This window comes from Convolutriloba macropyga, chromosome 1 (assembly GCF_964194025.1).
Source record: "Convolutriloba macropyga chromosome 1, txConMacr16.3, whole genome shotgun sequence".
NCBI classification, from domain to species: Eukaryota; Metazoa; Xenacoelomorpha; order Acoela; family Convolutidae; genus Convolutriloba; species Convolutriloba macropyga.
In genome coordinates this window covers 15,544,575-15,572,006 of record NC_134468.1, presented here as the reverse complement: position 1 = coordinate 15,572,006, position 27,432 = coordinate 15,544,575, and the positions used below count along the sequence as shown (strand labels likewise).

General features: G+C 37.5%; 3 protein-coding genes across 6 annotated transcripts in view; 1 reads left to right on the top strand and 2 right to left on the bottom strand.

The window, feature by feature from the left end:
• The window catches only part of LOC142345871 (uncharacterized), a 372,085-nt gene that overhangs the window by 80,563 nt on the left and 264,090 nt on the right, over positions 1–27,432 (bottom strand). The gene's annotated exons all lie outside the window — the stretch shown is intronic.
• LOC142335503 (uncharacterized) overlaps positions 1–27,432 on the top strand; it is a 163,104-nt gene that overhangs the window by 59,836 nt on the left and 75,836 nt on the right. The gene's annotated exons all lie outside the window — the stretch shown is intronic.
• LOC142335470 (DNA excision repair protein ERCC-8-like) overlaps positions 1–27,432 on the bottom strand; it is an 80,831-nt gene that overhangs the window by 18,826 nt on the left and 34,573 nt on the right. The gene's annotated exons all lie outside the window — the stretch shown is intronic.

The following is a 27,432-nucleotide window of genomic DNA, read 5'->3' as shown; positions in this document are numbered from 1 at the left end:
AAAAAATCCGATCAAAAAATTCGAAAAAAAACAGAAAATCAAAGTGAAATTGCCGCATGTGAACAAAAAAACCACTACCGATAAAGCGAATTTTTGTTCAAACACCGTATTCTCTCTGCTTTAAAATTTGAGCGAAAAAATTTCACGCTGCAAAACCACTGGCTTTTTCGCTCCAATTCCTGTTTCGGCGTGACCAAAATCACTACTCCAGTTTGACTTCAAAAATCATGAAAATTTGTGAACAGATCTTAAAAAAAAAGACAGATAGGCAAAAATCGGCAAAAAGTCAATATATTTCGTCTAAAAATCAGCAAAGCTGATCAAAACCCTCCAAATTAGCATTAGCCTCAGAATTAACTACTTGAAAACTTCCATTCCTTTAAAAAAGCCTAAAACTAACACAATATCATAATCAAACCTCATAACCATCCAAAGACGCAAAAAACTGCTTTTAAAAGCCGCACGTGGACAAAAAAATTTCGTTCGCTTAGATAAAATTTTTTCACATATCAATTTCTCGCTCTCTCAAAAACAGCGGTATGAAAAAAAACACTCTTTTCGCTCCGCTCTCAACTATTGTTCAGCCCCAAAATCACTCCAAGTTTTTTCACGCGTTTCATTTCCCGATTCAAAAATCACTCCAATAAAACTGATTAAAAAAACATAGCGGGAAGAATTCCGGAACCGACTCGAAGTGAAGCCAATTAAACGCCATCCAACTAATTATCCGACAAAATGTACTTGTACTTACTTATGATTATCTTGAAACAGAACCATAAAACGAAAAAGTAGAAACAGGAAAATCATATCTGTTAAAAATGATTTAAAAATGTGATTAAATTTTGTCATAAATTGACATCCCAAAATAATTATTTATGCCCAAATTACTTCACCAAAACAACTAGTACCTACTGAAACCACTGATAAGAATTCTTTAAAAATACTTGAAGCCAAATCATGCTCTTACAAACAACTTGAACTAAAAAACTGAAAATTATAAATTTTTTAAATATTACAAAAGCACAAAAATCCAAAAAAAACTCCCTGCAGCCAATAGGGCATCCAAATCCTCGCAGGTCAATAGTCAAGTCATAATTGGCCCAGAAACTCGTCTAAAAAACGGGAAAAACGAAAAACTGCAAAAAAAAAATAAGAAAAATAGTTTCGATTTTCGCCATTTTTTGTCATATTTCTCAATAAAAATGCTTCTTCATATCCACAAAACTGTAACCAATTGTTATCTATGAAATGCACAATCCATAGGTGTCTTTCCAATACCCATTTGAGGCAGTAAAACAAAACAATCGTCAAAAAATCGCAAAAATTAGCCCAAAAATCAGCAAAATACGTGAAAAACCTCCAAATTAGCAGAAAACTCATATGAATTTCCAGAAACCTTCAAACCACTGCCAAATCCACCCTAAAAATAAAACAAAATCATAACAAAACCTCTTAACCAAAAAAATTTAAAAATGCTTTAAAATGCCGCACATGAAAAAAAAATTTCCCACTCTTAGAATTTTTTTTCACACCTCAATTTCTCGCTCTCTAGAAAACAGTGATATGAACAAAAACCACTCTCTTTTCGCTCCTCTATTCACTTTTGTTCAGCACCAAAATCACTCCAAATTTTTTCACGCGTTTCATTTCCCGCTTCAAAAATCACTCCAATAAAATTGATTAAAAAAAAGGACTTCTCCAATACTCCTCTTCGAGTCGTAAAAAAGACAGCGCCCCAATACAATTCAAATTCTTTGAATTGTAAAAAAGGAGCGCTATAATAGCCGGCTGAGAAGATCAGGGCGATTAACAACCCGTATATAAAAATGAACGCCTTTAAAAATGAACGACTGAGTTTTGCTCACTGATCCGGTTTTTCTAGTTTTTTGGGGTCCCAATGCCCGATTAAGAATCTTAAGGTAACCATTCGTCTCGCAAAGATCTTGCCATTCGTCGTGCAAGATCTAATGACCTGTCTTGAAAGATGACCACTCTCTGCAAGCATCTTGTAATATAACCAATCCGTCGGGTCTCGATTAGAATGTAAAAGAGCCGCATTTTAGCAGGCAACTAACTGCTTAAAATTCCCAAGTGAGAGCGCTTGATATCACTAAAAATCAAGACGCCATATATAAACACTGCTTTAGACAATAACGCTCTCGCCCCTGTGCTTTTGCACAGCACGCTCCGATCTTAAACTAATAAAAAAATTCCAACAAATGGGTGCAAAATCCGACCCAGCAGGTGTTGTAAACCCCACCCTCCGGTATAATAGACAGCAGCATTAACCACTCGGCTATAATTGCGTTCTGCCACCCTATTTGACTTGTTTCAGCAGTACTTAATTTCTGGAAGTCAAGCGTGCGAAAAGTCACTGCAGAAGTGAAATCGAAAGAATGTTCTAGAAAAACGTGAAGCGTAAATTTTGCGTTAAAAAGACGCACACGTTTACAAGTGCTTCAAACGAGAGCAATCAATAATCAGAGGAATTGCATCACCTTGAATTTTTTTGCTGCTAAGAGCAACTAATGGCGAAAACGTTAACAAGATTTTCAACCATCTAGAATCAGCTACGTAGTTCAAGATTATAACAAAACTGGAACAAATCGCAATTTAATGCATTATTGAGTCGGAAACTATTTGTCTAGAGGAAAAACAATGAAAGGAAGAATATGTGCGGACACTTGACACGCACAAAAAAATTTCCGTTAATTTAATAACTGCTTTTACGGTTTTCTTCAAGCAACATTTTCCACTGAAAATTTTCGCCTTGAAAATCAACAAATGATAACCAACAAATTTTGTTCTACAGTCCTCTAACGTTGAAAAAGATAAAACTTGTTTATTTCCAAAAAAAATGTCAGAAAAGCCACCGAAATTGCACAAATTTTCTTGCCTATAGCCAGGTGTTGAAAGAAAAGAAGAATTATACTTCACTGCAACAAAACTTGAATTTAAATGTTCGACAAAATTAGCGCAAGAGATTAAAACTTTAAAATAGTACCGAGACAATCTAATGCACATCCCCTAATGGACAAACAATTCTGTCAGGCCAATTATTCTCCCATAACTTTTGCTTTACAAAGTACAAACTTTAGCATAGAAAACAAAACAGATCTGCTTACCCGGACCCGAGTGTCAGAGCCTTTCAGTACTGATTCATTACAATCCAATGGTAAAACGTTAAATCAGTCCTGAATCAGAGAGACCTAAGGGTAAAATTACCTCGCATTATGTTCAGACAAAACTCAGAAACATTTTTTTCATGAATAGTTACTGGACAGTCTTAGTTTATCATTTTTTCTGATCAGAGTAAAATAATAGTAAAAATGAAATTTTCGAAAATCAAAAATTTTTGCAAACGTGTCGCACGATCAGGCAAAAAACACCAAGAAAAACGTTTAAGGACACGTTACAAAGCTTGTGCAAATTCAGATGCACGGAGAACATTCGGAACGGAGAACATTCGCACGGAGAACATTCTTTACTCTTCACACCATGTTGTTCTGTTTCGTCAGCCGCTTCGGAGATCTGTACATGTAAAGCCCAAGAATGCTCTAAAAGAGCTACCAGACTTGATGCACGAAGGATTTACCAGTTTATACGGTTTCACTTTATGTAACATTCGCACGGAGAACATTCACGGAGAACATTGGGATGTGGGTACTTTCAACATTTCTTTGTCCAAAATTGCACAAGCACAGCTTCCAGCTTCCCGCTTCCATGCACAAGCACAGCTCCGTAACAAAAGATCGCGTTCCCCCCCCCCCCCCCACCACCACCCAACAACAAGCTTCCAGCTTCCCGCTTCAATGCACAAGCACAGCTCCGTAACAAAAGATCGCGTCCCCCCCCCCACCACCACCACCCAACAACAACTCCCCCCACCCAACAACAACCCCCCACCCACCTTGAACACCCCCCCCCCCACTTTGTTTCCCGAGCTGTTACATCCCGGATCACCCCTGTGCTGATGTCAACAATCGTATGTGTTCATTCACAGAGTTCTGAAGCGGCTGTTGCACCTTGTACCTGCACCAACAGCCACCAGATCGATCATCACCTTTCGTCAAATTCATCACAGAGATGCGTCTGAAGTTTCAGGTGTCACGAATTCGAACGAATTGTTCAAAATATGTCCAAATAAAATTGTAATGTGGTGGTGGTGGTGGGTGGGGGGATGTGTTGGGTGGGGGGGGGGGGGGGCAGGTGTGTTGGGTGGAGGGGGGCAGGTGTGTTGGGTGGAGGGGGGGAGGTGTGTTGGGTGGGGGGGATGTGTTGGGTGGGGAGGGGCAATGTGTTGCGTGGGGGGATTTGGCCCTTCGGTGTCCCCGCGCGCCCGACGACACCAAATCCTCTACTATAACAGAACAATGATCCTATTTAAATGTGTCAGATGATCCTATTTAAATGTTTCTCTTTCAGATTCTCTGATTTCCTTTTGAAGAAAGTTAAAAATGAACTCAAAAGTATCAATGGCAAGCTCTCAACGGGTCGTTTTTACTGATGAAAATTTTGCACCCGAAAATATTGAAGCTTCGAAGAAGACTGGTGAAGTGGCCCAAGATCCGAATGAAGTTGTAAGCATTGATTTATTATGTCATGACACGTGCTCTGTATTTGGGGGTGCATAACGTACTGGTGGGGGGCACGAAAAGAAAAGATCTGTAAATTCATATTCGGGTTTTCCTCATTTTACAGCATCAGTTTAGTGATCAGAACCGTATAGTCCCCCGATCATCGTAAACGTTCTCTACTGGGAGATAATAAATAAACATTACAAAATAAATATCAGGAATTGGACCTTTTCTGTTTGTGCCCCCCAAACATTTTCAATCTCAAAAACGCTGATACACGTTTGTAGGTAGTGCGTGCGTGTGTGTGTGTGTGTGTGTGTGCGTGTGTGTTTGTGTGTGTTTTTTAAACACGTAGATGAGAAACATTTATAATGGTACCAAATTCTGTGAAGTTTTAGGACATAAACTGGTTTGTATCGCTTGTCAAATAGTACAAATCACTACTACATTATGCGATTTCTTTTGGCATCATTGTTTTATATAGTACCATTCATCGGTTCTACTTTTGTGTGTGGTATGAAGGTAGTGTGTGTGTGGTATGTAGTTAGTGTGTGTGTGTGTGCGTGCGTGCGTGTGTGTATCTGTGTGTGGGGGTGTTGGTTTGTGTGTGTGTGTGTGGTATGTAGGTACTGTGTGTGGTGTGTGTGTGGTATGTAGGTAGTGTGTGTGTGTGTTTGGCGTGTGTGTGTGGTATGTAGGTAGTGTGTGTGTGTGGTATGTAGGTAGTGTGTGTGTGTGTGTTTGTGGTGTGTGTGTGGTATGTAGGTAGTGTGTGTGTGTGTGTTTGCTGTGTGGTATGTAGGTAGTGTGCGTGTTTGAGGGTGATGGTTTGTGTGTGGTATGTAGGTAGTGTGCGTGTGTGTGTGTGCGCGCGCGTGAGTGTGTGTGTGTGTGGTATGTAGGTAGTGTGTGTGTGGTATGTTGGTAGTGTGTGTGTGTGGTATGTAGGTAGTGTGTGTGTGTGTGTGTGGTATGTAGGTAGTGTGTCTGTGTGTGTGTGGTGTGTGTTGTATGTAGGTAGTGTGTGTGTGTGTTTGTGGTGTGTGTGGTATGTAGGTAGTGTGTTCGTGTGTGTGTGGTATGTAGGTAGTGTGCGTGTGTGTGGTATGTAGGTAGTGTGTGTGTGCGTGTGTGTTTGTGTGTGTGTGTGTGTTGTGCGTGTGTATCTGTGTGTGTGTTGTGCGTGTGTATCTGTGTGACTCATGGAACCTCGATTTGATTTGCACTTATCAAAATGATTGTTTTGCGTTATGTAAAGTATACCAAAGTGGTTGTTTGGTTTTGAGCGGAGATTGAAATAAAAAAGCAGCATAATTAAAGTTAACGCGTGACAATTACTCAAAATTACAGGAATAGGATTTTTCCCATTGTAGCCCCCGTTAAGTAAAGCTTTGACCAAAGACCGTTCTCATTATCAAAAAATACCATTACGAAGGAGCAGTTTTTCGTGGGGGCTATAATGGGAAAAGACCCTGCAATATTTACGACTGATTGGTCCGGAGTCAAATATTACCTTACCTGTCAGTGTGTGTGTGTTGGTTTGTGTGTGTGTGGTATTTAGGTAGTGTGTGTGTGTGTGTGTGTGTGTGTGTGTGTGTGTGTGTGTGTGTGTGTGTGTGTGTGTGTGTGGTTTTTAGGTAGTGTGTGTGTGTGTGTTGTGCGTGTGTATCTGTGTGTGTGTTGTGCGTGTGTATCTGTGTGACTCAAGGAACCTCGATTTGATTTGCACTTATCAAAATGATTGTTTTGCGTTATGTAAAGTATACCAAAGTGGTTGTTTGGTTTTGAGCGGAGATTGAAATAAAAAAGCAGCATAATTAAAGTTAACGCGTGAAAATTACTCAAAATTACAGGAATAGGATTTTTCCCATTGTAGCCCCCGTTGAGTAAAGCTTTGACCAAAGACCGTTCTTATTATCAAAAAATACCATTATGAAGGAGCAGTTTTTCGTGGGGGCTATAATGGGAAAAGACCCTGCAATATTTACGACTGATTGGTCCGGAGTCAAATATTACCTTACCTGTCAGTGTGTGTGTGTTGGTTTGTGTGTGTGTGGTATTTAGGTAGTGTGTGTGTGTGTGTGTGTGTGTGTGTGTGTGTGTGTGTGTGTGTGTGTGTGTGTGTGTGTGTGGTTTTTAGGTAGTGTGTGTGTGTGTGTGTGTGTGTGTGTGTGTGTGTGTGTGTGGTATGTAGGTAGTGTGTAGGCTTGACTATTGGTGTCCTCGACTATGTAAACAATTATATTAGTCCTATGGTCTTTTAAAGCAATTTTTCGTTTGACTGATATTGGTCTGACCCATTTGACTTTTTAATTGCTCTTGAACGCAGTTCAGAGCAATTATTGTAAACGTGTGTGTCTTTTATGCAAAATTATTGACTTTTCGAGTGACTTTTACGCCCTTGACTTTTTGCGTTTCGCCTGATCTAGAATTCTCTCAATCACATTTTCAAGCAGCTGAACTCAATTGGCAGCAATTTAATGCTAAAATTCAATTGAAAAGTGCACCGAAACTGGTGCCATTTTTTCAATTTTCAATTTTAGTTTTATATATTACTCTAATGAGGTTATTTGAGGCCCCTAGTGAATTTCTCAGTCCCATTCAGGCTACAACCCCCTCCCCCCGACTGATGCAGGCTGCAATTGATTAGCGCTTCCGCTAGTCGTTCGAGAGCAATTCTTCCAACGTTAGTCGGTAATATTTATAATATAGTCACTTTTGTGAAGAATTAAATTAAGACAATGCAAAAAGTTTTGATGTTATTCTCAATTTATCTTTTTGGCGTCCAAACAGCAAGCTAATGTGTTGAAAGGCAGTTACGCATTTTACATTTAGTTAGAGACTATTTAAATAGAAATACGTCGAAACAATGGAGCAATAGTATTTTGCGGCTTTCAGCTGGTACGAGCGGGGAGTAGTTCAACCTGAAAAATACTTGCTCGACTAATTATTTAAATATTTTTGCAAGAGTTTTGTTCTTAAAGATTTCGACCTCAGTCAATGAGGGGATTAACTTTTTTACTCGGACCTTTTTTGTTTCCTTCTTCTGTGTGTCTTTTTTCGATGTGTTTTGAACAGAATTGTTTGCCCTAATTTGTTTTCTCCTGACCGCACTGGATAGATTTATAACGCTGACATCTTAATTCACGATTAGCCAGTTGGGGCTTGTTGTTTTTAGATACTAGGCAATATTCAGAAATGCTGCTCATTTAATTAAATTCATTCGTTTTTGTGCGCTTGATTCCCAACTTTTGATGTATTTTCTTCTTCCGAATCAGCTTCCTGATCTTATGCAAGGTCACAAACATAAATTTAGTTTGTTATAAGAGAATAATTTAATGTTCAGTTCTGTGCAAGCCTCTCAAATTAATTTTGGCGAAAAAAGTATTCCAATTCAAATATAAGTTTTTTTTAATAGCCGCGAAGCGATAGCGGCTATTATTGGGGACATCGTGGTTTTTTACAATTCAAAGAATTTGAATTGTATTGGGGCGCTGTCTTTTTTTAAAGATCTGTTCACACATTTTCATGACTTTTGAAGTCAAATTGGAGTAGTGATTTTGGTCACGTCGGAACAGGAAATGATGCGAAAAAGCGAGTAGTTTTGCGGCGTCAAATTTTTTCGCTCTAATTTTAAAGTAGAGTGAGAAAACAGTGTTCGAATAAAAATTCGATTTCTCGCTAGTGGTTTTTTGCTCACATGCAGCAGTTTCACTTTGCTTTTTACTGTTTTTTTTTCAATTTTTTTGATAGGATTTTTTTCTAAACGGTTTTCCCAATCCAATCATAGTTCATTCTATGTCTAGTTTTCTGTTTAGTCAATGAAAGTTCTTTGAATTGTGCGTCAAGACTTGTCCTGGCAGGTTTTTAACTTCGTCTAACAGATTTTTGTTTTGTTTCACCCTGAATTCTTGGAATTGCCTTTTTTAATGACTTTACTCAAAAAAATGACTTCTGAACTCACTTAATGAACTTTAAGTTTTAAGAACATTTAGTAGTTTAAGATCAAGAGTGTGCATCTAAGTAGTGCCAAACGTATATGCCCTAATTCTTGAGTATAAGAGTCCTTAGTTTTTGTTTTCAATTAGTAATTATGATAAAAGCTCAATTAGGGTTTTTCCTTATAGAGCGTATGTAAAAATGACTGTCCGAATATAAATAAAAAGTCCAGTGGTCTGTGAAAGTGCTGATGATCAATCTGTCTATCTTATTTCGTTGTATTATAACTAAGTTGTTTCAATTCATGGAAGGCCACAAGCGTCCATCGTGGCTATTTTCCGGCAATCTGCCGGCAGTGTTTCTTGGTTCTGCTGTGGTTTATTTTGGTACTGGGTAAAAGTTCCGGGTGAAAATCAGTCGTAGTTCTGTAACAAGAGAATCAGAATTTTATTACATATAAAATTATAATTACTGTTCTGTATTTTTTAACTGGTCGAAAGGAAAATTAATTTTATTCTATCAGTAAGAGGTTGACCAAAAAATTAATCAAATATAAATTGAGTTTTAGGATCTCACTTGTACGTATTCCAAATATAGTTTTAGTGACCCTGATGAGGTCTCAGAGAAAATCTGGTATCTGTTGAGTACTGATGGGCTGCTTGAGATTTAACTCAGAATTCCGAAAATCGGGTCGAGTTTTTGTCGATTAAACAATGCAAGAATTGTGTGATTAGCGGTGAAAACAATTTTTTTCACGCAAAGCGCCCGCATTTATTAAAAATGAATGGGGCACAGTTTTTGTAAGCTTTTTAATTTTTAGCTGTAAACTTTTGTTTTATATGAATTGAAATTAACAAACACTCCTAAGTTTTAAAAAGTACTCCAGAAATCTTTGAGGCATAGACGTTAAGAAGTAACAAGTTTTGATAAGAAAAATTATATTTAATTGACTTCAACTTAAGTAAAGTATAAAAAAAATTCCCGCTATACTTTTTGACATCTCTTTTAAAAACGGTGAATTTACACCCATTCAAACTATTTTTCTTTTGATAATTTCTGGCTTATTGTGGGCGAGACTAATTTTTTGATAGACGCCGTCAGCCTCTCAAACGGCTATTATTAAGGCGCTCTCCTTTTTTTACAATTCAAAGAATTTGAAATGTGTTGGGGCGCTGTCTTTTGTAAGACCTGTTCACACATTTTCATGATTTTTGAAGTCAAATTGGAGTAGTGATTTTTACGCCCTTTGACTTTTTGCGTTTCGCGTGATCTAAAATTTTCTCTCAATCACAATTTCAAGCAGCTGAACTCAATTGGTGGCAATTTAATGCAAAAAGTCAAATGAAATGTGCACCTCATCTTCTCAGCCGGCTATTATAGCGCTCCTATTTTTTACAATTCAAAGAATTTGAATTGTATTGGGGCGCTGTCTTTTTTCAAAAATCTATTCACACATTTTTACACAGCAAATTTTACTTTTCTGATTAAACAATTTGTCTTTTCTTTGAATTAATTATCGACTGTTTTTAAGCCAACAACTCGGAATTGATGCCTTAAATTAAAAATGTAAATTAATGTAAAATCTTGAAAAAAGTCTCCAATTTAATTGCTCTCAAACGAATTTTAGCAATTATATTAGTCATGTTGGTAATTTTTCAATGCGATTTTTCGCTTGACCGATTTTTTGTCTGACCCATTTGATTTTTCTTCCTCACAAACGGGATAAACAGACTAAAGCCCATAATGAAATAAATTGCCTCGCCTGTCGTTCAAGAGCAATTCTTCCGACATTTGTTGGATTATGTTTTTGTGGCCTGTAAAGTATAACTTATATTGTAATTGAGGATTTCATTATGGACTGTATTGTGTGTTTTGATTATTCTTTTTCAAAACACTAAAATTTAGTGGTTTTAGCTAAATTTCTGTTTTTGACAATTTTTTATTGTCTCTTGCACAAGCTTGATTTATTGTGTGCTCGTTCTATGGCTCTGCATTGACAGTGGCTTTATAAAGTCTGAATTTTGTTGATTTTTTTACAAAACAATTTGTGGAAAAGCAATTTTAAAATTTATTAAAAAATTGCATGCCTTTTGCAGTGTGTGTGTGTGTGTGTATGCGGTGTGTGTGTATGCGGTGTGTGTGTGGTGTGTATGTGTGCGCGTGTGTGTGTGGTATGTAGGTAGTGTGTTTGTGGGTGTGTGTGGTGTTTGTGTGTGTGGTATTTAGGTAGTGTGTGGTGTCTGCTTTGTGTAGTGTGTGTGGTATGTGTGGTGTGCATGCGGTGTGTGTGTGTATGTGTGGTATGTAAGTAGTGTGTTTGTATGTGTGTGTGGTGTGTATGCGGTGCGAAACTTTTTAACATGGAAACCTGCCAAAAATAGGAGTAATATTGCCTCAACTGATTTTTACTTTACAGAACCTTACCAATTTTTTACAATTCAAAGAATTTGAATTGTATCGGTACGCTGTCTTTTTAGCCGCACAGCAATAGGTGGGGCTATTATTGGACTCCTCTCGGTTTTTTTTATTTCGTCGCGGTTTTTGTTACGACCATATGGCGTGACAACCACTTCAAATCCGCTTTTTGTTCAATCGTTCATGCAATTTCAACTGAAGTGCGTGTGTAACGTCATTTTTCGCTCTTAGTGGAGCGAGTTTGTTGTTGATTCGCGTGATTAAATTTTTGGTCACACTTGACTTATCTCACTCTCAATAAGGACTTCCTCACTTCGAAATTGACGTTTGGGATCTATTCTGTTCCCCCCAGTGTTCTTATGACCCCCAGTTCCAATTTATATGTTGTTGTACAGCACGTTACTATGTAAGAAAATAGAATGTACGCCTGGTGGCCGTATATGATTTATGCTCACTAAGGTGGGGGCGGGGCCAAAACAGAATAGAACCAAATTTTCTTCACTTTAATTCAACGATATAAGGTCAAGTGAATGTGTGCCACTCTAAATGAATGTTATTTGAGAGCTGCTAATAAAGGCGGCAATAACCTATACAGATTTTTTAAGTCAAAATGTAACATCTCATCTTTTAATGAAAAGAGGTTTTTGGTCTCTCTTATTTACGCTTTTTCTGAGACCGCAGATCTAGAAAGCTATTGCAATTATTTTCTGGCAATCTTTTGACGGCTTTTTTCGATCGTAGTGGAGCGATTTTTTTGTTCATTTTCGTGATTAAATTTTTGGTCACACTTGACTTACTTCACTCTCAAAATTGACGTCCTCATTTTGAAATTGACTTTTATTTACTTTAATCCAAAGCGATAAGGTCACATGGGTGTGTGTCACTCTAATTGAAAGTTATTTGAGAGCAGCTAACAGACGCAGCAAAAACATACAGATTTTCAATCAAAATATAACATTTCAGCCTTTAATGAAAAGACGAATTTTTTAAACTTTTTTCACTGTTTTTTTCGAGACTGCAGATCTATGAAGCTATCGCTGCTATTTTCTGCCGATCTGCCAGCTATTTTTTTGTTATACATTCGTTTACACAGCAAAGCATTTGTGCACCCTTATATATAAATGTGTGTGGTAATAATGAAATCTCCTGCACTCTCTCCTCTAAATCTATCTTTCTATGTTATAGCCTTCCCAAAAAAGGCTTCCTGACCGCGCTAACAGGGGGCTGGACATGAACAACAGGAAAGCAAAGAATAGAGCGCTAGAAATTACTCTACAACAGTTAACAAACCGATATTGGCTGCTTTTTTTTAAGACAACTCTGTTCATACAATCTGGAGCCGCCATGGCAGCGTTGTCCTTGACATAATGAAACAATCTGATGTAACGGACGGTTCTTTTGTGGACGTACGATATAACTTTAAAAATCCAAGGACGAACTCCTACATTTGGACAGGAACAGTACTGACAATCGGGCACAAAGCTTATTGCGAAAGGGAAGCAGCAAGCGCACGCATACAAGTAACCGAGGCTGATGGTAACGTGAGTTTTGTACCGGTAGTCCAAAGACCTGATCCAGATTTAACTATATACGAAGATGTAAACCAAAATTTACTGCAGGAAGATCAGGAAGTACAATTAGCAAGAAAAAAATCAAGTTTGTCGCTTCGTCTCAAAAAAGTTTTTCTGATCCAACTTCTCAAACTAATGGTAGCGAAAATGCTGTCTTGAATACAAACGAACCCTACATGTCCTTGAATCCAGCCGACGTTTCTGTTTATTTGGACAAAATTGGAAATGAAGCTGAGGATGTTCAGCCTGAAATAGAAATAAACGAAAACTGTCCGGCTACGAGCCAAAAAAATGAGAATTTGCCAGCCGCTAAAGTAGCAAGTGATAGCAGCTTTGATGTTCCAAAGTGCAGCTCAACACCTGGAAACAAAAAAATGAAACGAACCAAAACAGTAAACCCAGATGATATTACTGAGATGGAGGTTAGGCGTTCTGATCTGGAGGCATCACTCGCAATCAAAGAAGCAGCTGACAAGATAGTGCATGCTGCAGAGATGATAGTTAATTGCATGCAAGAGTTGAAGCCAGAGATTAGGTCGCTGACAAACCGAAACTATAAAGAAATCCAGATGTCGACGAATGCCGTAAAACAACTGGTTAGATATTATTAAGTTTCGCAACTTAAGCAAATTTTCATCGTAATTGATTAAAGCCTGTTGTATCAATTCCTGAGGTTCGGCAGTTTTTCACTGTTCAAACGAAAAAGGATTTTTTAACCAACTGAAGTTTTTTTAGACCTCAGAGATTGGGAAACTAGGAGTGCTCCTACCGACGCCTAAAACTTTCTCTAAATGTGATAGACCTCTCTTGCCCATTCCACATGTCCCTGGGAAAGGGTATGATTTGGCTTTGGTGGAGGGTGCGACAGCTCAAGCCATTGGACGCAATGCTTCAAAAAAGCTGTGGACACGAGAAGAGTTGAAACAGCACATGCTATCGCCTAAGATGAAGAATAAGGCGGGGTCCGAGCCACGGACAGACTTTTCACCTATACGAAAAAATCTCTTCAAAGGTTTTTATTCGTTAGATATTAATCTAGAAACTTTTTCTTCTTCTAGAAGCTTAAACTGCCGTTTTCATTTTTATGATAAAGATTGGAATAAAACTTAAGGAAAAACGAATAAATTTTCCATGGTGATGATTTTCTATCTGCTTTAGAGCTATTCCAGCTGAAATTTGAGAGCAAATGGATCGCTCCGTACGAGCTTGCAAAAGTAAGCTTAAACAATATGGGAAACGAAATCCGTTCCCAGGAGCGGAGAAGCAATGAAGTTCGATCGAGCAATGACGAAAGTGAAAACGTTGATCCACAAGCGGAATACCTAGCTGAACAATAACTTTTGTCTCCCAAGGGACTCGACAGTAAATGTCTTTCAGTATTATCTGGACCATGCATACATGCATTATCTGAACTTTTTGTTATTTTTGTATTTAATCAGTTTTTCTTCTGTTATAAGTAAGCAGATGTTTGTTGCCTTTGAAATTTGCTTTATTGTTGTACCGTTGATATTCCATCAATTGACTTTCCTATTCATCAATCCCGCAAAAGTTCTTTTTATTTCGAAATCAGTGTGCTCAAGTAGTCAGTCAAGTTGCTGGACTTGGCTGGCAATTTTGTTTTTAAAGAAATAGGTGATAGAAATGATCAAGTTACTGGAATTGGTCTCCCAATTGAAATTTTGTATTTCGAAATCAGTTTGCTCAAATATTCAGTCAAGTTGCTGGACTTGGCTGGCATTTTTGTTTTTAAAGAGAGAAGTGATGGAAACGATCAAGTTGCTGGACTTGGTCTCCCAATTGAAATTTTGTATTTCGAAATCAGTTTGCTCAAATAGTCAGTCAAGTTGCTGGACTTGGCTGGCATTTTTGTTTTTAAAGAGAAAAGTGATGGAAATGATCAAGTTGCTGGACTTGGTCTCCCAATTCAAATTTTGTATTTCGAAATCAGGTTGCTCAAATAGTCAGTCAAGTTGCTGGACTTGGCTGGCATTTTTGTTTTTAAAGAGAGAAGTGATGGAAACGATCAAGTTGCTGGACTTGGTCTCCCAATTAAAATTTTGTATTTCGAAATCAGTTTGCTCAAATAGTCAGTCAAGTTGCTGGACTTGGCTGGCATTTTTGTTTTTAAAGAGAAAAGTGATGGAAATGATCAAGTTGCTGGACTTGGTCTCCCAATTCAAGTTTTGTATTTCGAAATCAGTTTGCTCAAATAGTCAGTCAAGGTGCTGGACTTGGCTGGCATTTTTGTTTTTAAAGAGAGAAGTGATGGAAACGATCAAGTTGCTGGACTTGGTCTCCCAATTGAAATTTTGTATTTCGAAATCAGTTTGCTCAAATAGTCAGTCAAGTTGCTGGACTTGGCTGGCATTTTTGTTTTTAAAGAGAAAAGTGATGGAAATGATCAAGTTGCTGGACTTGGTCTCCCAATTCAAATTTTGTATTTCGAAATCAGTTTGCTCAAATAGTCAGTCAAGTTGCTGGCCTTGGCTGGCATTTTTGTTTTGAAAGAGAGAAGTGATGGAAACGATCAAGTTGCTGGACTTGGTCTCCCAATTGAAATTTTGTATTTCCAAATCAGTTTGCTCAAATAGTCAAGTTGCTGGACTTGGCTGGCATTTTTGTTTTTAAAGAGAGAAGTGATGGAAACGATCAAGTTGCTGGACTTGGTCTCCCAATTGAAATTTTGTATTTCGAAATCAGTTTGCTCAAATAGTCAGTCAAGTTGCTGGACTTGGCTGGCATTTTTGTTTTTAAAGAGAAAAGTGATGGAAATGATCAAGTTGCTGGACTTGGTCTCCCAATTCAAATTTTGTCTTTCGAAATCAGTTTGCTCAAATAGTCAGTCAAGTTGCTGGACTTGGCTGGCATTTTTGTTTTTAAAGAGAGAAGTGATGGAAACGATCAAGTTGCTGGACTTGGTCTCCCAATTGAAATTTTGTATTTCGAAATCAGTTTGCTCAAATAGTCAGTCAAGTTGCTGGATTTGGCTGGCATTTTTGTTTTTAAAGAGAAAAGTGATTGAAATGATTAAGTTGCTGGTCTTGGTCTCCCAATTGAAATTTTTTGTTGCGAAATCAGTGTGCTCAAATAGTCAGTCAAGTTGCTGGACTTGGCTGGCATTTTTGTTTTTTAAGAGAAAAGTGATGGAAACGATCAAGTTGCTGGACTTGGTCTCCCAATTGAAATTTTGTATTTCCAAATCAGTTTGCTCAAATAGTCAGTCAAGTTGCTGGACTTGGCTGGCATTTTTGTATTTAAAGAGAGAAGTGATGGAAACGATCAAGTTGCTGGACTTGGTCTCCCAATTGAAATTTTGTATTTCGAAATCAGTTTGCTCAAATAGTCAGTCAAGTTGCTGGACTTGACTGGCATTTTTGTTTTTAAAGAGAAAAGTGATGGAAATGATCAAGTTGCTGGACTTGGTCTCCCAATTCAAATTTTGTATTTCGAAATCAGTTTGCTCAAATAGTCAGTCAAGTTGCTGGATTGGCTGGCATTTTTGTTTTTAAAGAGAAAAGTGATGGAAACGATCAAGTTGCTGGACTTGGTCTCCCAATTGAAATTTTGTATTTCCAAATCAGTTTGCTCAAATAGTCAGTCAAGTTGCTGGACTTGGCTGGCATTTTTGTTTTTAAAAAGAAAAGTGATGGAAATAAATGATCAAGTTGCTGGACTTGGTCTCCCAATTGAAATTTTGTATTTCCAAATCAGTTTGCTCAAATAGTCAGTCAAGTTGCTGGACTTCGCTGGCATTTTTGTTTTTAAAGAGAGAAGTGATGGAAACGATCAAATTGCTGGACTTGGTCTCCCAATTGAAATTTTGTATTTCGAAATCAGTTTGCTCAAATAGTCAGTCAAGTTGCTGGACTTGGCTGGCATTTTTGTTTTTAAAGAGAAAAGTGATGGAAATGATCAAGTTGCTGGACTTGGTCTCCCAATTCAAATTTTGTATTTCGAAATCAGTTTGCTCAAATAGTCAGTCAAGTTGCTGGACTTGGCTGGCATTTTTGTTTTTAAAGAGAGAAGTGATGGAAACGATCAAGTTGCTGGACTTGGTCTCCCAAATGAAATTTTGTATTTCGAAATCAGTTTGCTCAAATAGTCAGTCAAGTTGCTGGATTTGGCTGGCATTTTTGTTTTTAAAGAGAAAAGTGATGGAAATGATTAAGTTGCTGGTCTTGGTCTCCCAATTGAAATTTTTTGTTGCGAAATCAGTGTGCTCAAATAGTCAGTCAAGTTGCTGGACTTGGCTGGCATTTTTGTTTTTAAAGAGAAAAGTGATGGAAACGATCAAGTTGCTGGACTTGGTCTCCCAATTGAAATTTTGTATTTCCAAATCAGTTTGCTCAAATAGTCAGTCAAGTTGCTGGACTTGGCTGGCATTTTTGTTTTTAAAGAGAGAAGTGATGGAAACGATCAAGTTGCTGGACTTGGTCTCCCAATTGAAATTTTGTATTTCCAAATCAGTTTGCTCAAATAGTCAGTCAAGTTGCTGGACTTGGCTGACATTTTTGTTTTTAAAGAGAAAAGTGATGGAAATGATCAAGTTGCTGGACTTGGTCTCCCAAATGAAATTTTGTATTTCGAAATCAGTTTGCTCAAATAGTCAGTCAAGTTGCTGGATTTGGCTGGCATTTTTGTTTTTAAAGAGAAAAGTGATGGAAATGATTAAGTTGCTGGTCTTGGTCTCCCAATTGAAATTTTTTGTTGCGAAATCAGTGTGCTCAAATAGTCAGTCAAGTTGCTGGACTTGGCTGGCATTTTTGTTTTTAAAGAGAAAAGTGATGGAACCGATCAAGTTGCTGGACTTGGTCTCCCAATTGAAATTTTGTATTTCCAAATCAGTTTGCTCAAATAGTCAGTCAAGTTGCTGGACTTGGCTGGCATTTTTGTTTTTAAAGAGAGAAGTGATGGAAACGATCAAGTTGCTGGACTTGGTCTCCCAATTGAAATTTTGTATTTCGAAATCAGTTTGCTCAAATAGTCAGTCAAGTTGCTGGACTTCGCTGGCATTTTTGTTTTTAAAGAGAGAAGTGATGGAAACGATCAAATTGCTGGACTTGGTCTCCCAATTGAAATTTTGTATTTCGAAATCAGTTTGCTCAAATAGTCAGTCAAGTTGCTGGACTTGGCTGGCATTTTTGTTTTTAAAGAGAAAAGTGATGGAAATGATCAAGTTGCTGGACTTGGTCTCCCAATTCAAATTTTGTATTTCGAAATCAGTTTGCTCAAATAGTCAGTCAAGTTGCTGGACTTGGCTGGCATTTTTGTTTTTAAAGAGAGAAGTGATGGAAACGATCAAGTTGCTGGACTTGGTCTCCCAAATGAAATTTTGTATTTCGAAATCAGTTTGCTCAAATAGTCAGTCAAGTTGCTGGATTTGGCTGGCATTTTTGTTTTTAAAGAGAAAAGTGATGGAAATGATTAAGTTGCTGGTCTTGGTCTCCCAATTGAAATTTTTTGTTGCGAAATCAGTGTGCTCAAATAGTCAGTCAAGTTGCTGGACTTGGCTGGCATTTTTGTTTTTAAAGAGAAAAGTGATGGAAACGATCAAGTTGCTGGACTTGGTCTCCCAATTGAAATTTTGTATTTCCAAATCAGTTTGCTCAAATAGTCAGTCAAGTTGCTGGACTTGGCTGGCATTTTTGTTTTTAAAGAGAGAAGTGATGGAAACGATCAAGTTGCTGGACTTGGTCTCCCAATTGAAATTTTGTATTTCCAAATCAGTTTGCTCAAATAGTCAGTCAAGTTGCTGGACTTGGCTGACATTTTTGTTTTTAAAGAGAAAAGTGATGGAAATGATCAAGTTGCTGGACTTGGTCTCCCAAATGAAATTTTGTATTTCGAAATCAGTTTGCTCAAATAGTCAGTCAAGTTGCTGGATTTGGCTGGCATTTTTGTTTTTAAAGAGAAAAGTGATGGAAATGATTAAGTTGCTGGTCTTGGTCTCCCAATTGAAATTTTTTGTTGCGAAATCAGTGTGCTCAAATAGTCAGTCAAGTTGCTGGACTTGGCTGGCATTTTTGTTTTTAAAGAGAAAAGTGATGGAACCGATCAAGTTGCTGGACTTGGTCTCCCAATTGAAATTTTGTATTTCCAAATCAGTTTGCTCAAATAGTCAGTCAAGTTGCTGGACTTGGCTGGCATTTTTGTTTTTAAAGAGAGAAGTGATGGAAACGATCAAGTTGCTGGACTTGGTCTCCCAATTGAAATTTTGTATTTCCAAATCAGTTTGCTCAAATAGTCAGTCAAGTTGCTGGACTTGGCTGACATTTTTGTTTTTAAAGAGAAAAGTGATGGAAATGATCAAGTTGCTGGTCTTGGTCTCCCAATTGAAATTTTTTGTTGCGAGATTAGTGTGCTCAAATAGTCAGTCAAGTTGCTGGACTTAGCTGGCATTTTTGTTTTTAAAGAGAGAAGTGATGGAAACGATCAAGTTGCTGGACTTGGTCTCCCAATTGAAATTTTGTATTTCGAAATCAGTTTGCTCAAATAGTCAGTCAAGTTGCTGGACTTGACTGGCATTTTTGTTTTTAAAGAGAAAAGTGATGGAAATGATCAAGTTGCTGGACTTGGTCTCCCAATTCAAATTTTGTATTTCGAAATCAGTTTGCTCAAATAGTCAGTCAAGTTGCTGGACTTGGCTGGCATTTTTGTTTTTAAAGAGAGAAGTGATGGAAACGATCAAGTTGCTGGACTTGGTCTCCCAATTGAAATTTTGTATTTCTAAATCAGTTTGCTCAAATAGTCAGTCAAGTTGCTGGACTTGGCTGGCATTTTTTGTTTTTAAAGGGAAAGTGATGGAAATGATCAAGTTGCTGGACTTGGTCTCCAAATTGAATTTTTTTTGTTTCGAAATCAGTGTGCTCAAATAGTCAGTCAAGTTGCTGGACTTGGCTGGCATTTTTGTTTTTAAAGAGAAAAGTGATGGAAACGATCAAGTTGCTGGACTTGGTCTCCCAATTGAAATTTTGTATTTCCAAATCAGTTTGCTCAAATAGTCAGTCAAGTTGCTGGACTTGCCTGGCATTTTTGTTTTTAAAGAGAGAAGTGATGGAAACGATCAAGTTGCTGGACTTGGTCTCCCAATTGAAATTTTGTATTTCGAAATCAGTTTGCTCAAATAGTCAGTTAAGTTGCTGGACTTGGCTGGCATTTTTGTTATTAAAGAGAAAAGTGATGGAAATGATCAAGTTGCTGGACTTGGTCTCCCAATTCAAATTTTGTATTTCGAAATCAGTTTGCTCAAATAGTCAGTCAAGTTGCTGGACTTGCCTGGCATTTTTGTTTTTAAAGAGAGAAGTGATGGAAACGATCAAGTTGCTGGACTTGGTCTCCCAATTGAAATTTTGTATTTCCAAATCAGTTTGCTCAAATAGTCAGTCAAGTTGCTGGACTTGGCTGACATTTTTGTTTTTAAAGAGAAAAGTGATGGAAATGATCAAGTTGCTGGTCTTGGTCTCCCAATTGAAATTTTTTGTTGCGAGATTAGTGTGCTCAAATAGTCAGTCAAGTTGCTGGACTTAGCTGGCATTTTTGTTTTTAAAGAGAGAAGTGATGGAAACGATCAAGTTGCTGGACTTGGTCTCCCAATTGAAATTTTGTATTTCGAAATCAGTTTGCTCAAATAGTCAGTCAAGTTGCTGGACTTGACTGGCATTTTTGTTTTTAAAGAGAAAAGTGATGGAAATGATCAAGTTGCTGGACTTGGTCTCCCAATTCAAATTTTGTATTTCGAAATCAGTTTGCTCAAATAGTCAGTCAAGTTGCTGGACTTGGCTGGCATTTTTGTTTTTAAAGAGAGAAGTGATGGAAACGATCAAGTTGCTGGACTTGGTCTCCCAATTGAAATTTTGTATTTCTAAATCAGTTTGCTCAAATAGTCAGTCAAGTTGCTGGACTTGGCTGGCATTTTTTGTTTTTAAAGGGAAAGTGATGGAAATGATCAAGTTGCTGGACTTGGTCTCCAAATTGAATTTTTTTTGTTTCGAAATCAGTGTGCTCAAATAGTCAGTCAAGTTGCTGGACTTGGCTGGCATTTTTGTTTTTAAAGAGAAAAGTGATGGAAACGATCAAGTTGCTGGACTTGGTCTCCCAATTGAAATTTTGTATTTCCAAATCAGTTTGCTCAAATAGTCAGTCAAGTTGCTGGACTTGCCTGGCATTTTTGTTTTTAAAGAGAGAAGTGATGGAAACGATCAAGTTGCTGGACTTGGTCTCCCAATTGAAATTTTGTATTTCGAAATCAGTTTGCTCAAATAGTCAGTTAAGTTGCTGGACTTGGCTGGCATTTTTGTTATTAAAGAGAAAAGTGATGGAAATGATCAAGTTGCTGGACTTGGTCTCCCAATTCAAATTTTGTATTTCGAAATCAGTTTGCTCAAATAGTCAGTCAAGTTGCTGGACTTGGCTGGCATTTTTGTTATTAAAGAGAAAAGTGATGGAAATGATCAAGTTGCTGGACTTGGTCTCCCAATTGAAATTTTGTATTTCGAAATCAGTTTGCTCAAATAGTCAGTCAAGTTGCTGGACTTGGCTGGCATTTTTGTTTTTAAAGAGAAAAGTGATGGAAATGATCAAGTTGCTGGACTTGGTCTCCCAATTCAAATTTTGTATTTCGAAATCAGTTTGCTCAAATAGTCAGTCAAGTTGCTGGACTTGGCTGGCATTTTTGTTTTTAAAGAGAGAAGTGATGGAAACGATCAAGTTGCTGGACTTGGTCTCCCAATTGAAATTTTGTATTTCGAAATCAGTTTGCTCAAATAGTCAGTCAAGTTGCTGGATTTGGCTGGAATTTTTGTTTTTAAAGAGAAAAGTGATGGAAATGATTAAGTTGCTGGTCTTGGTCTCCCAATTGAAATTTTTTGTTGCAAAATCAGTGTGCTCAAATAGTCAGTCAAGTTGCTGGACTTGGCTGGCATTTTTGTTTTTAAAGAGAAAAGTGAAGGAAACGATCAAGTTGCTGGACTTGGTCTCCCAATTGAAATTTTGTATTTCCAAATCAGTTTGCTCAAATAGTCAGTCAAGTTGCTGGACTTGGCTGGCATTTTTGTTTTTAAAGAGAGAAGTGATGGAAACGATCAAGTTGCTGGACTTGGTCTCCCAATTGAAATTTTGTATTTCCAAATCAGTTTGCTCAAATAGTCAGTCAAGTTGCTGGACTTGCCTGGCATTTTTGTTTTTAAAGAGAGAAGTGATGGAAACGATCAAGTTGCTGGACTTGGTCTCCCAATTGAAATTTTGTATTTCGAAATCAGTTTGCTCAAATAGTCAGTTAAGTTGCTGGACTTGGCTGGCATTTTTGTTATTAAAGAGAAAAGTGATGGAAATGATCAAGTTGCTGGACTTGGTCTCCCAATTCAAATTTTGTATTTCGAAATCAGTTTGCTCAAATAGTCAGTCAAGTTGCTGGACTTGGCTGGCATTTTTGTTATTAAAGAGAAAAGTGATGGAAATGATCAAGTTGCTGGACTTGGTCTCCCAATTGAAATTTTGTATTTCGAAATCAGTTTGCTCAAATAGTCAGTCAAGTTGCTGGACTTGGCTGGCATTTTTGTTTTTAAAGAGAAAAGTGATGGAAATGATCAAGTTGCTGGACTTGGTCTCCCAATTCAAATTTTGTATTTCGAAATCAGTTTGCTCAAATAGTCAGTCAAGTTGCTGGACTTGGCTGGCATTTTTGTTTTTAAAGAGAGAAGTGATGGAAACGATCAAGTTGCTGGACTTGGTCTCCCAATTGAAATTTTGTATTTCGAAATCAGTTTGCTCAAATAGTCAGTCAAGTTGCTGGATTTGGCTGGAATTTTTGTTTTTAAAGAGAAAAGTGATGGAAACGATCAAGTTGCTGGACTTGGTCTCCCAATTGAAATTTTGTATTTCCAAATCAGTTTGCTCAAATAGTCAGTCAAGTTGCTGGACTTGGCTGGCATTTTTGTTTTTAAAGAGAGAAGTGATGGAAACGATCAAGTTGCTGGACTTGGTCTCCCAATTGAAATTTTGTATTTCCAAATCAGTTTGCTCAAATAGTCAGTCAAGTTGCTGGACTTGCCTGGCATTTTTGTTTTTAAAGAGAGAAGTGATGGAAACGATCAAGTTGCTGGACTTGGTCTCCCAATTGAAATTTTGTATTTCGAAATCAGTTTGCTCAAATAGTCAGTTAAGTTGCTGGACTTGGCTGGCATTTTTGTTATTAAAGAGAAAAGTGATGGAAATGATCAAGTTGCTGGACTTGGTCTCCCAATTCAAATTTTGTATTTCGAAATCAGTTTGCTCAAATAGTCAGTCAAGTTGCTGGACTTGGCTGGCATTTTTGTTATTAAAGAGAAAAGTGATGGAAATGATCAAGTTGCTGGACTTGGTCTCCCAATTGAAATTTTGTATTTCGAAATCAGTTTGCTCAAATAGTCAGTCAAGTTGCTGGACTTGGCTGGCATTTTTGTTTTTAAAGAGAAAAGTGATGGAAATGATCAAGTTGCTGGACTTGGTCTCCCAATTCAAATTTTGTATTTCGAAATCAATTTGCTCAAATAGTCAGTCAAGTTGCTGGACTTGGCTGGCATTTTTGTTTTTAAAGAGAGAAGTGATGGAAACGATCAAGTTGCTGGACTTGGTCTCCCAATTGAAATTTTGTATTTCGAAATCAGTTTGCTCAAATAGTCAGTCAAGTTGCTGGATTTGGCTGGAATTTTTGTTTTTAAAGAGAAAAGTGATGGAAATGATTAAGTTGCTGGTCTTGGTCTCCCAATTGAAATTTTTTGTTGCAAAATCAGTGTGCTCAAATAGTCAGTCAAGTTGCTGGACTTGGCTGGCATTTTTGTTTTTAAAGAGAAAAGTGAAGGAAACGATCAAGTTGCTGGACTTGGTCTCCCAATTGAAATTTTGTATTTCCAAATCAGTTTGCTCAAATAGTCAGTCAAGTTGCTGGACTTGGCTGGCATTTTTGTTTTTAAAGAGAGAAGTGATGGAAACGATCAAGTTGCTGGACTTGGTCTCCCAATTGAAATTTTGTATTTCCAAATCAGTTTGCTCAAATAGTCAGTCAAGTTGCTGGACTTGGCTGGCATTTTTGTTTTTAAAGAGAAAAGTGATGGAAATGATCAAGTTGCTGGTCTTGGTCTCCCAATTGAAATTTTTTGTTGCGAGATTAGTGTGCTCAAATAGTCAGTCAAGTTGCTGGACTTAGCTGGCATTTTTGTTTTTAAAGAGAGAAGTGATGGAAACGATCAAGTTGCTGGACTTGGTCTCCCAATTGAAATTTTGTATTTCCAAATCAGTTTGCTCAAATAGTCAAGTTGCTGGACTTGGCTGGCATTTTTGTTTTTAAAGAGAGAAGTGATGGAAACGATCAAGTTGCTGGACTTGGTCTCCCAATTGAAATTTTGTATTTCGAAATCAGTTTGCTCAAATAGTCAGTCAAGTTGCTGGACTTGGCTGGCATTTTTGTTTTTAAAGAGAGAAGTGATGGAAACGATCAAGTTGCTGGACTTGATCTCCCAATTGAAATTTTGTATTTCGAAATCAGTTTGCTCAAATAGTCAGTCAAGTTGCTGGATTTGGCTGGCATTTTTGTTTTTAAAGAGAAAAGTGATGGAAATGATTAAGTTGCTGGTCTTGGTCTCCCAATTGAAATTTTTTGTTGCGAAATCAGTGTGCTCAAATAGTCAGTCAAGTTGCTGGACTTGGCTGGCATTTTTGTTTTTAAAGAGAAAAGTGATGGAAATGATCAAGTTGCTGGACTTGGTCTCCCAATTCAAATTTTGTATTTCGAAATCAGTTTGCTCAAATAGTCAGTCAAGTTGCTGGACTTGGCTGGCATCTTTGTTTTTAAAGAGAGAAGTGATGGAAACGATCAAGTTGCTGGACTTGGTCTCCCAATTGAAATTTTGTATTTCGAAATCAGTTTGCTCAAATAGTCAGTCAAGTTGCTGGATTTGGCTGGCATTTTTGTTTTTAAAGAGAAAAGTGATGGAAATGATTAAGTTGCTGGTCTTGGTCTCCCAATTGAAATTTTTTGTTGCGAAATCAGTGTGCTCAAATAGTCAGTCAAGTTGCTGGACTTGGCTGGCATTTTTGTTTTTAAAGAGAAAAGTGATGGAAACGATCAAGTTGCTGGACTTGGTCTCCCAATTGAAATTTTGTATTTCCAAATCAGTTTGCTCAAATAGTCAGTCAAGTTGCTGGACTTGGCTGGCATTTTTGTTTTTAAAGAGAGAAGTGATGGAAACGATCAAGTTGCTGGACTTGGTCTCCCAATTGAAATTTTGTATTTCCAAATCAGTTTGCTCAAATAGTCAGTCAAGTTGCTGGACTTGGCTGGCATTTTTATTTTTAAAGAGAAAAATGATGGAAATGATCAAGTTGCTGGTCTTGGTCTCCCAATTGAAATTTTTTGTTGCGAGATTAGTGTGCTCAAATAGTCAGTCAAGTTGCTGGACTTAGCTGGCATTTTTGTTTTTAAAGAGAGAAGTGATGGAAACGATCAAGTTGCTGGACTTGGTCTCCCAATTGAAATTTTGTATTTCGAAATCAGTTTGCTCAAATAGTCAGTCAAGTTGCTGGACTTGACTGGCATTTTTGTTTTTAAAGAGAAAAGTGATGGAAATGATCAAGTTGCTGGACTTGGTCTCCCAATTCAAATTTTGTATTTCGAAATCAGTTTGCTCAAATAGTCAGTCAAGTTGCTGGACTTGGCTGGCATTTTTGTTTTTAAAGAGAGAAGTGATGGAAACGATCAAGTTGCTGGACTTGGTCTCCCAATTGAAATTTTGTATTTCCAAATCAGTTTGCTCAAATAGTCAGTCAAGTTGCTGGACTTGGCTGGCATTTTTTGTTTTTAAAGGGAAAGTGATGGAAATGATCAAGTTGCTGGACTTGGTCTCCAAATTGAATTTTTTTTGTTTCGAAACCAGTGTGCTCAAATAGTCAGTCAAGTTGCTGGACTTGGCTGGCATTTTTGTTTTTAAAGAGAAAAGTGATGGAAACGATCAAGTTGCTGGACTTGGTCTCCCAATTGAAATTTTGTATTTCCAAATCAGTTTGCTCAAATAGTCAGTCAAGTTGCTGGACTTGGCTGGCATTTTTGTTTTTAAAGAGAGAAGTGATGGAAACGATCCAGTTGCTGGACTTGGTCTCCCAATTGAAATTTTGTATTTCGAAATCAGTTTGCTCAAATAGTCAGTTAAGTTGCTGGACTTGGCTGGCATTTTTGTTATCAAAGAGAAAAGTGATGGAAATGATCAAGTTGCTGGACTTGGTCTCCCAATTCAAATTTTGTATTTCGAAATCAGTTTGCTCAAATAGTCAGTCAAGTTGCTGGACTTGGCTGGCATTTTTGTTATTAAAGAGAAAAGTGATGGAAATGATCAAGTTGCTGGACTTGGTCTCCCAATTCAAATTTTGTATTTCGAAATCAGTTTGCTCAAATAGTCAGTCAAGTTGCTGGACTTAGCTGGCATTTTTGTTTTTAAAGAGAAAAGTGATGGAAATGATCAAGTTGCTGGACTTGGTCTCCCAATTCAAATTTTGTATTTCGAAATCAGTTTGCTCAAATAGTCAGTCAAGTTGCTGGATTTGGCTGGCATTTTTGTTTTTAAAGAGAAAAGTGATGGAAACGATCAAGTTGCTGGACTTGGTCTCCCAATTGAAATTTTGTATTTCGAAATCAGTTTGCTCAAATAGTCAGTCAAGTTGCTGGACTTAGCTGGCATTTTTGTTTTTAAAGAGAAAAGTGATGGAAATGATCAAGTTGCTGGACTTGGTCTCCCAATTCAAATTTTGTATTTCGAAATCAGTTTGCTCAAATAGTCAGTCAAGTTGCTGGACTTGGCTGGCATTTTTGTTTTTAAAGAGAGAAGTGATGGAAACGATCAAGTTGCTGGACTTGGTCTCCCAATTGAAATTTTGTATTTCGAAATCAGTTTGCTCAAATAGTCAGTCAAGTTGCTGGACTTGGCTGGCATTTTTGTTTTTAAAGGGAGAAGTGATGGAAACGATCAAGTTGCTAGACTTGGTCTCCCAATTGAAATTTTGTATTTCCAAATCAGTTTGCTCAAATAGTCAGTCAAGTTGCTGGACTTGGCTGGCATTTTTTGTTTTTAAAGGGAAAGTGATGGAAATGATCAAGTTGCTGGACTTGGTCTCCAAATTGAATTTTTTTTTGTTTCGAAATCAGTTTGCTCAAATAGTCAGTCAGTTGCTGGACTTGGCTGGCATTTTTTTTTAAAGAGCGAAGTGATGGAAACGATCAAGTTGCTGGACTTGGTCTCCCAATTCAAATTTTGTATTTCGAAATCAGTTTGCTCAAATAGTCAGTCAAGTTGCTGGACTTGGCTGGCATTTTTTTTTAAAGAGCGAAGTGATGGAAACGATCAAGTTGCTGGACTTGGTCTCCCAATTCAAATTTTGTATTTCGAAATCAGTTTGCTCAAATAGTCAGTCAAGTTGCTGGACTTGGCTGGCATTTTTGTTTTTAAAGAGAGAAGTGATGGAAACGATCAAGTTGCTGGACTTGGTCTCCCAATTGAAATTTTGTATTTCGAAATCAGTTTGCTCAAATAGTCAGTCAAGTTGCTGGACTTGGCTGGCATTTTTGTTTTTAAAGAGAGAAGTGATGGAAACGATCAACTTGCTGGACTTGGTCTCCCAATTGAAATTTTGTATTTCCAAATCAGTTTGCTCAAATAGTCAGTCAAGTTGCTGGACTTGGCTGGCATTTTTTGTTTTTAAAGGGAAAGTGATGGAAATGATCAAGTTGCTGGACTTGGTCTCCAAATTGAATTTTTTTTGTTTCGAAATCAGTGTGCTCAAATAGTCAGTCAAGTTGCTGGACTTGGCTGGCATTTTTTGTTTTTAAAGGGAAAGTGATGGAAACGATCAAGTTGCTGGACTTGGTCTCCCAATTGAAATTTTGTATTTCGAAATCAGTTTGCTCA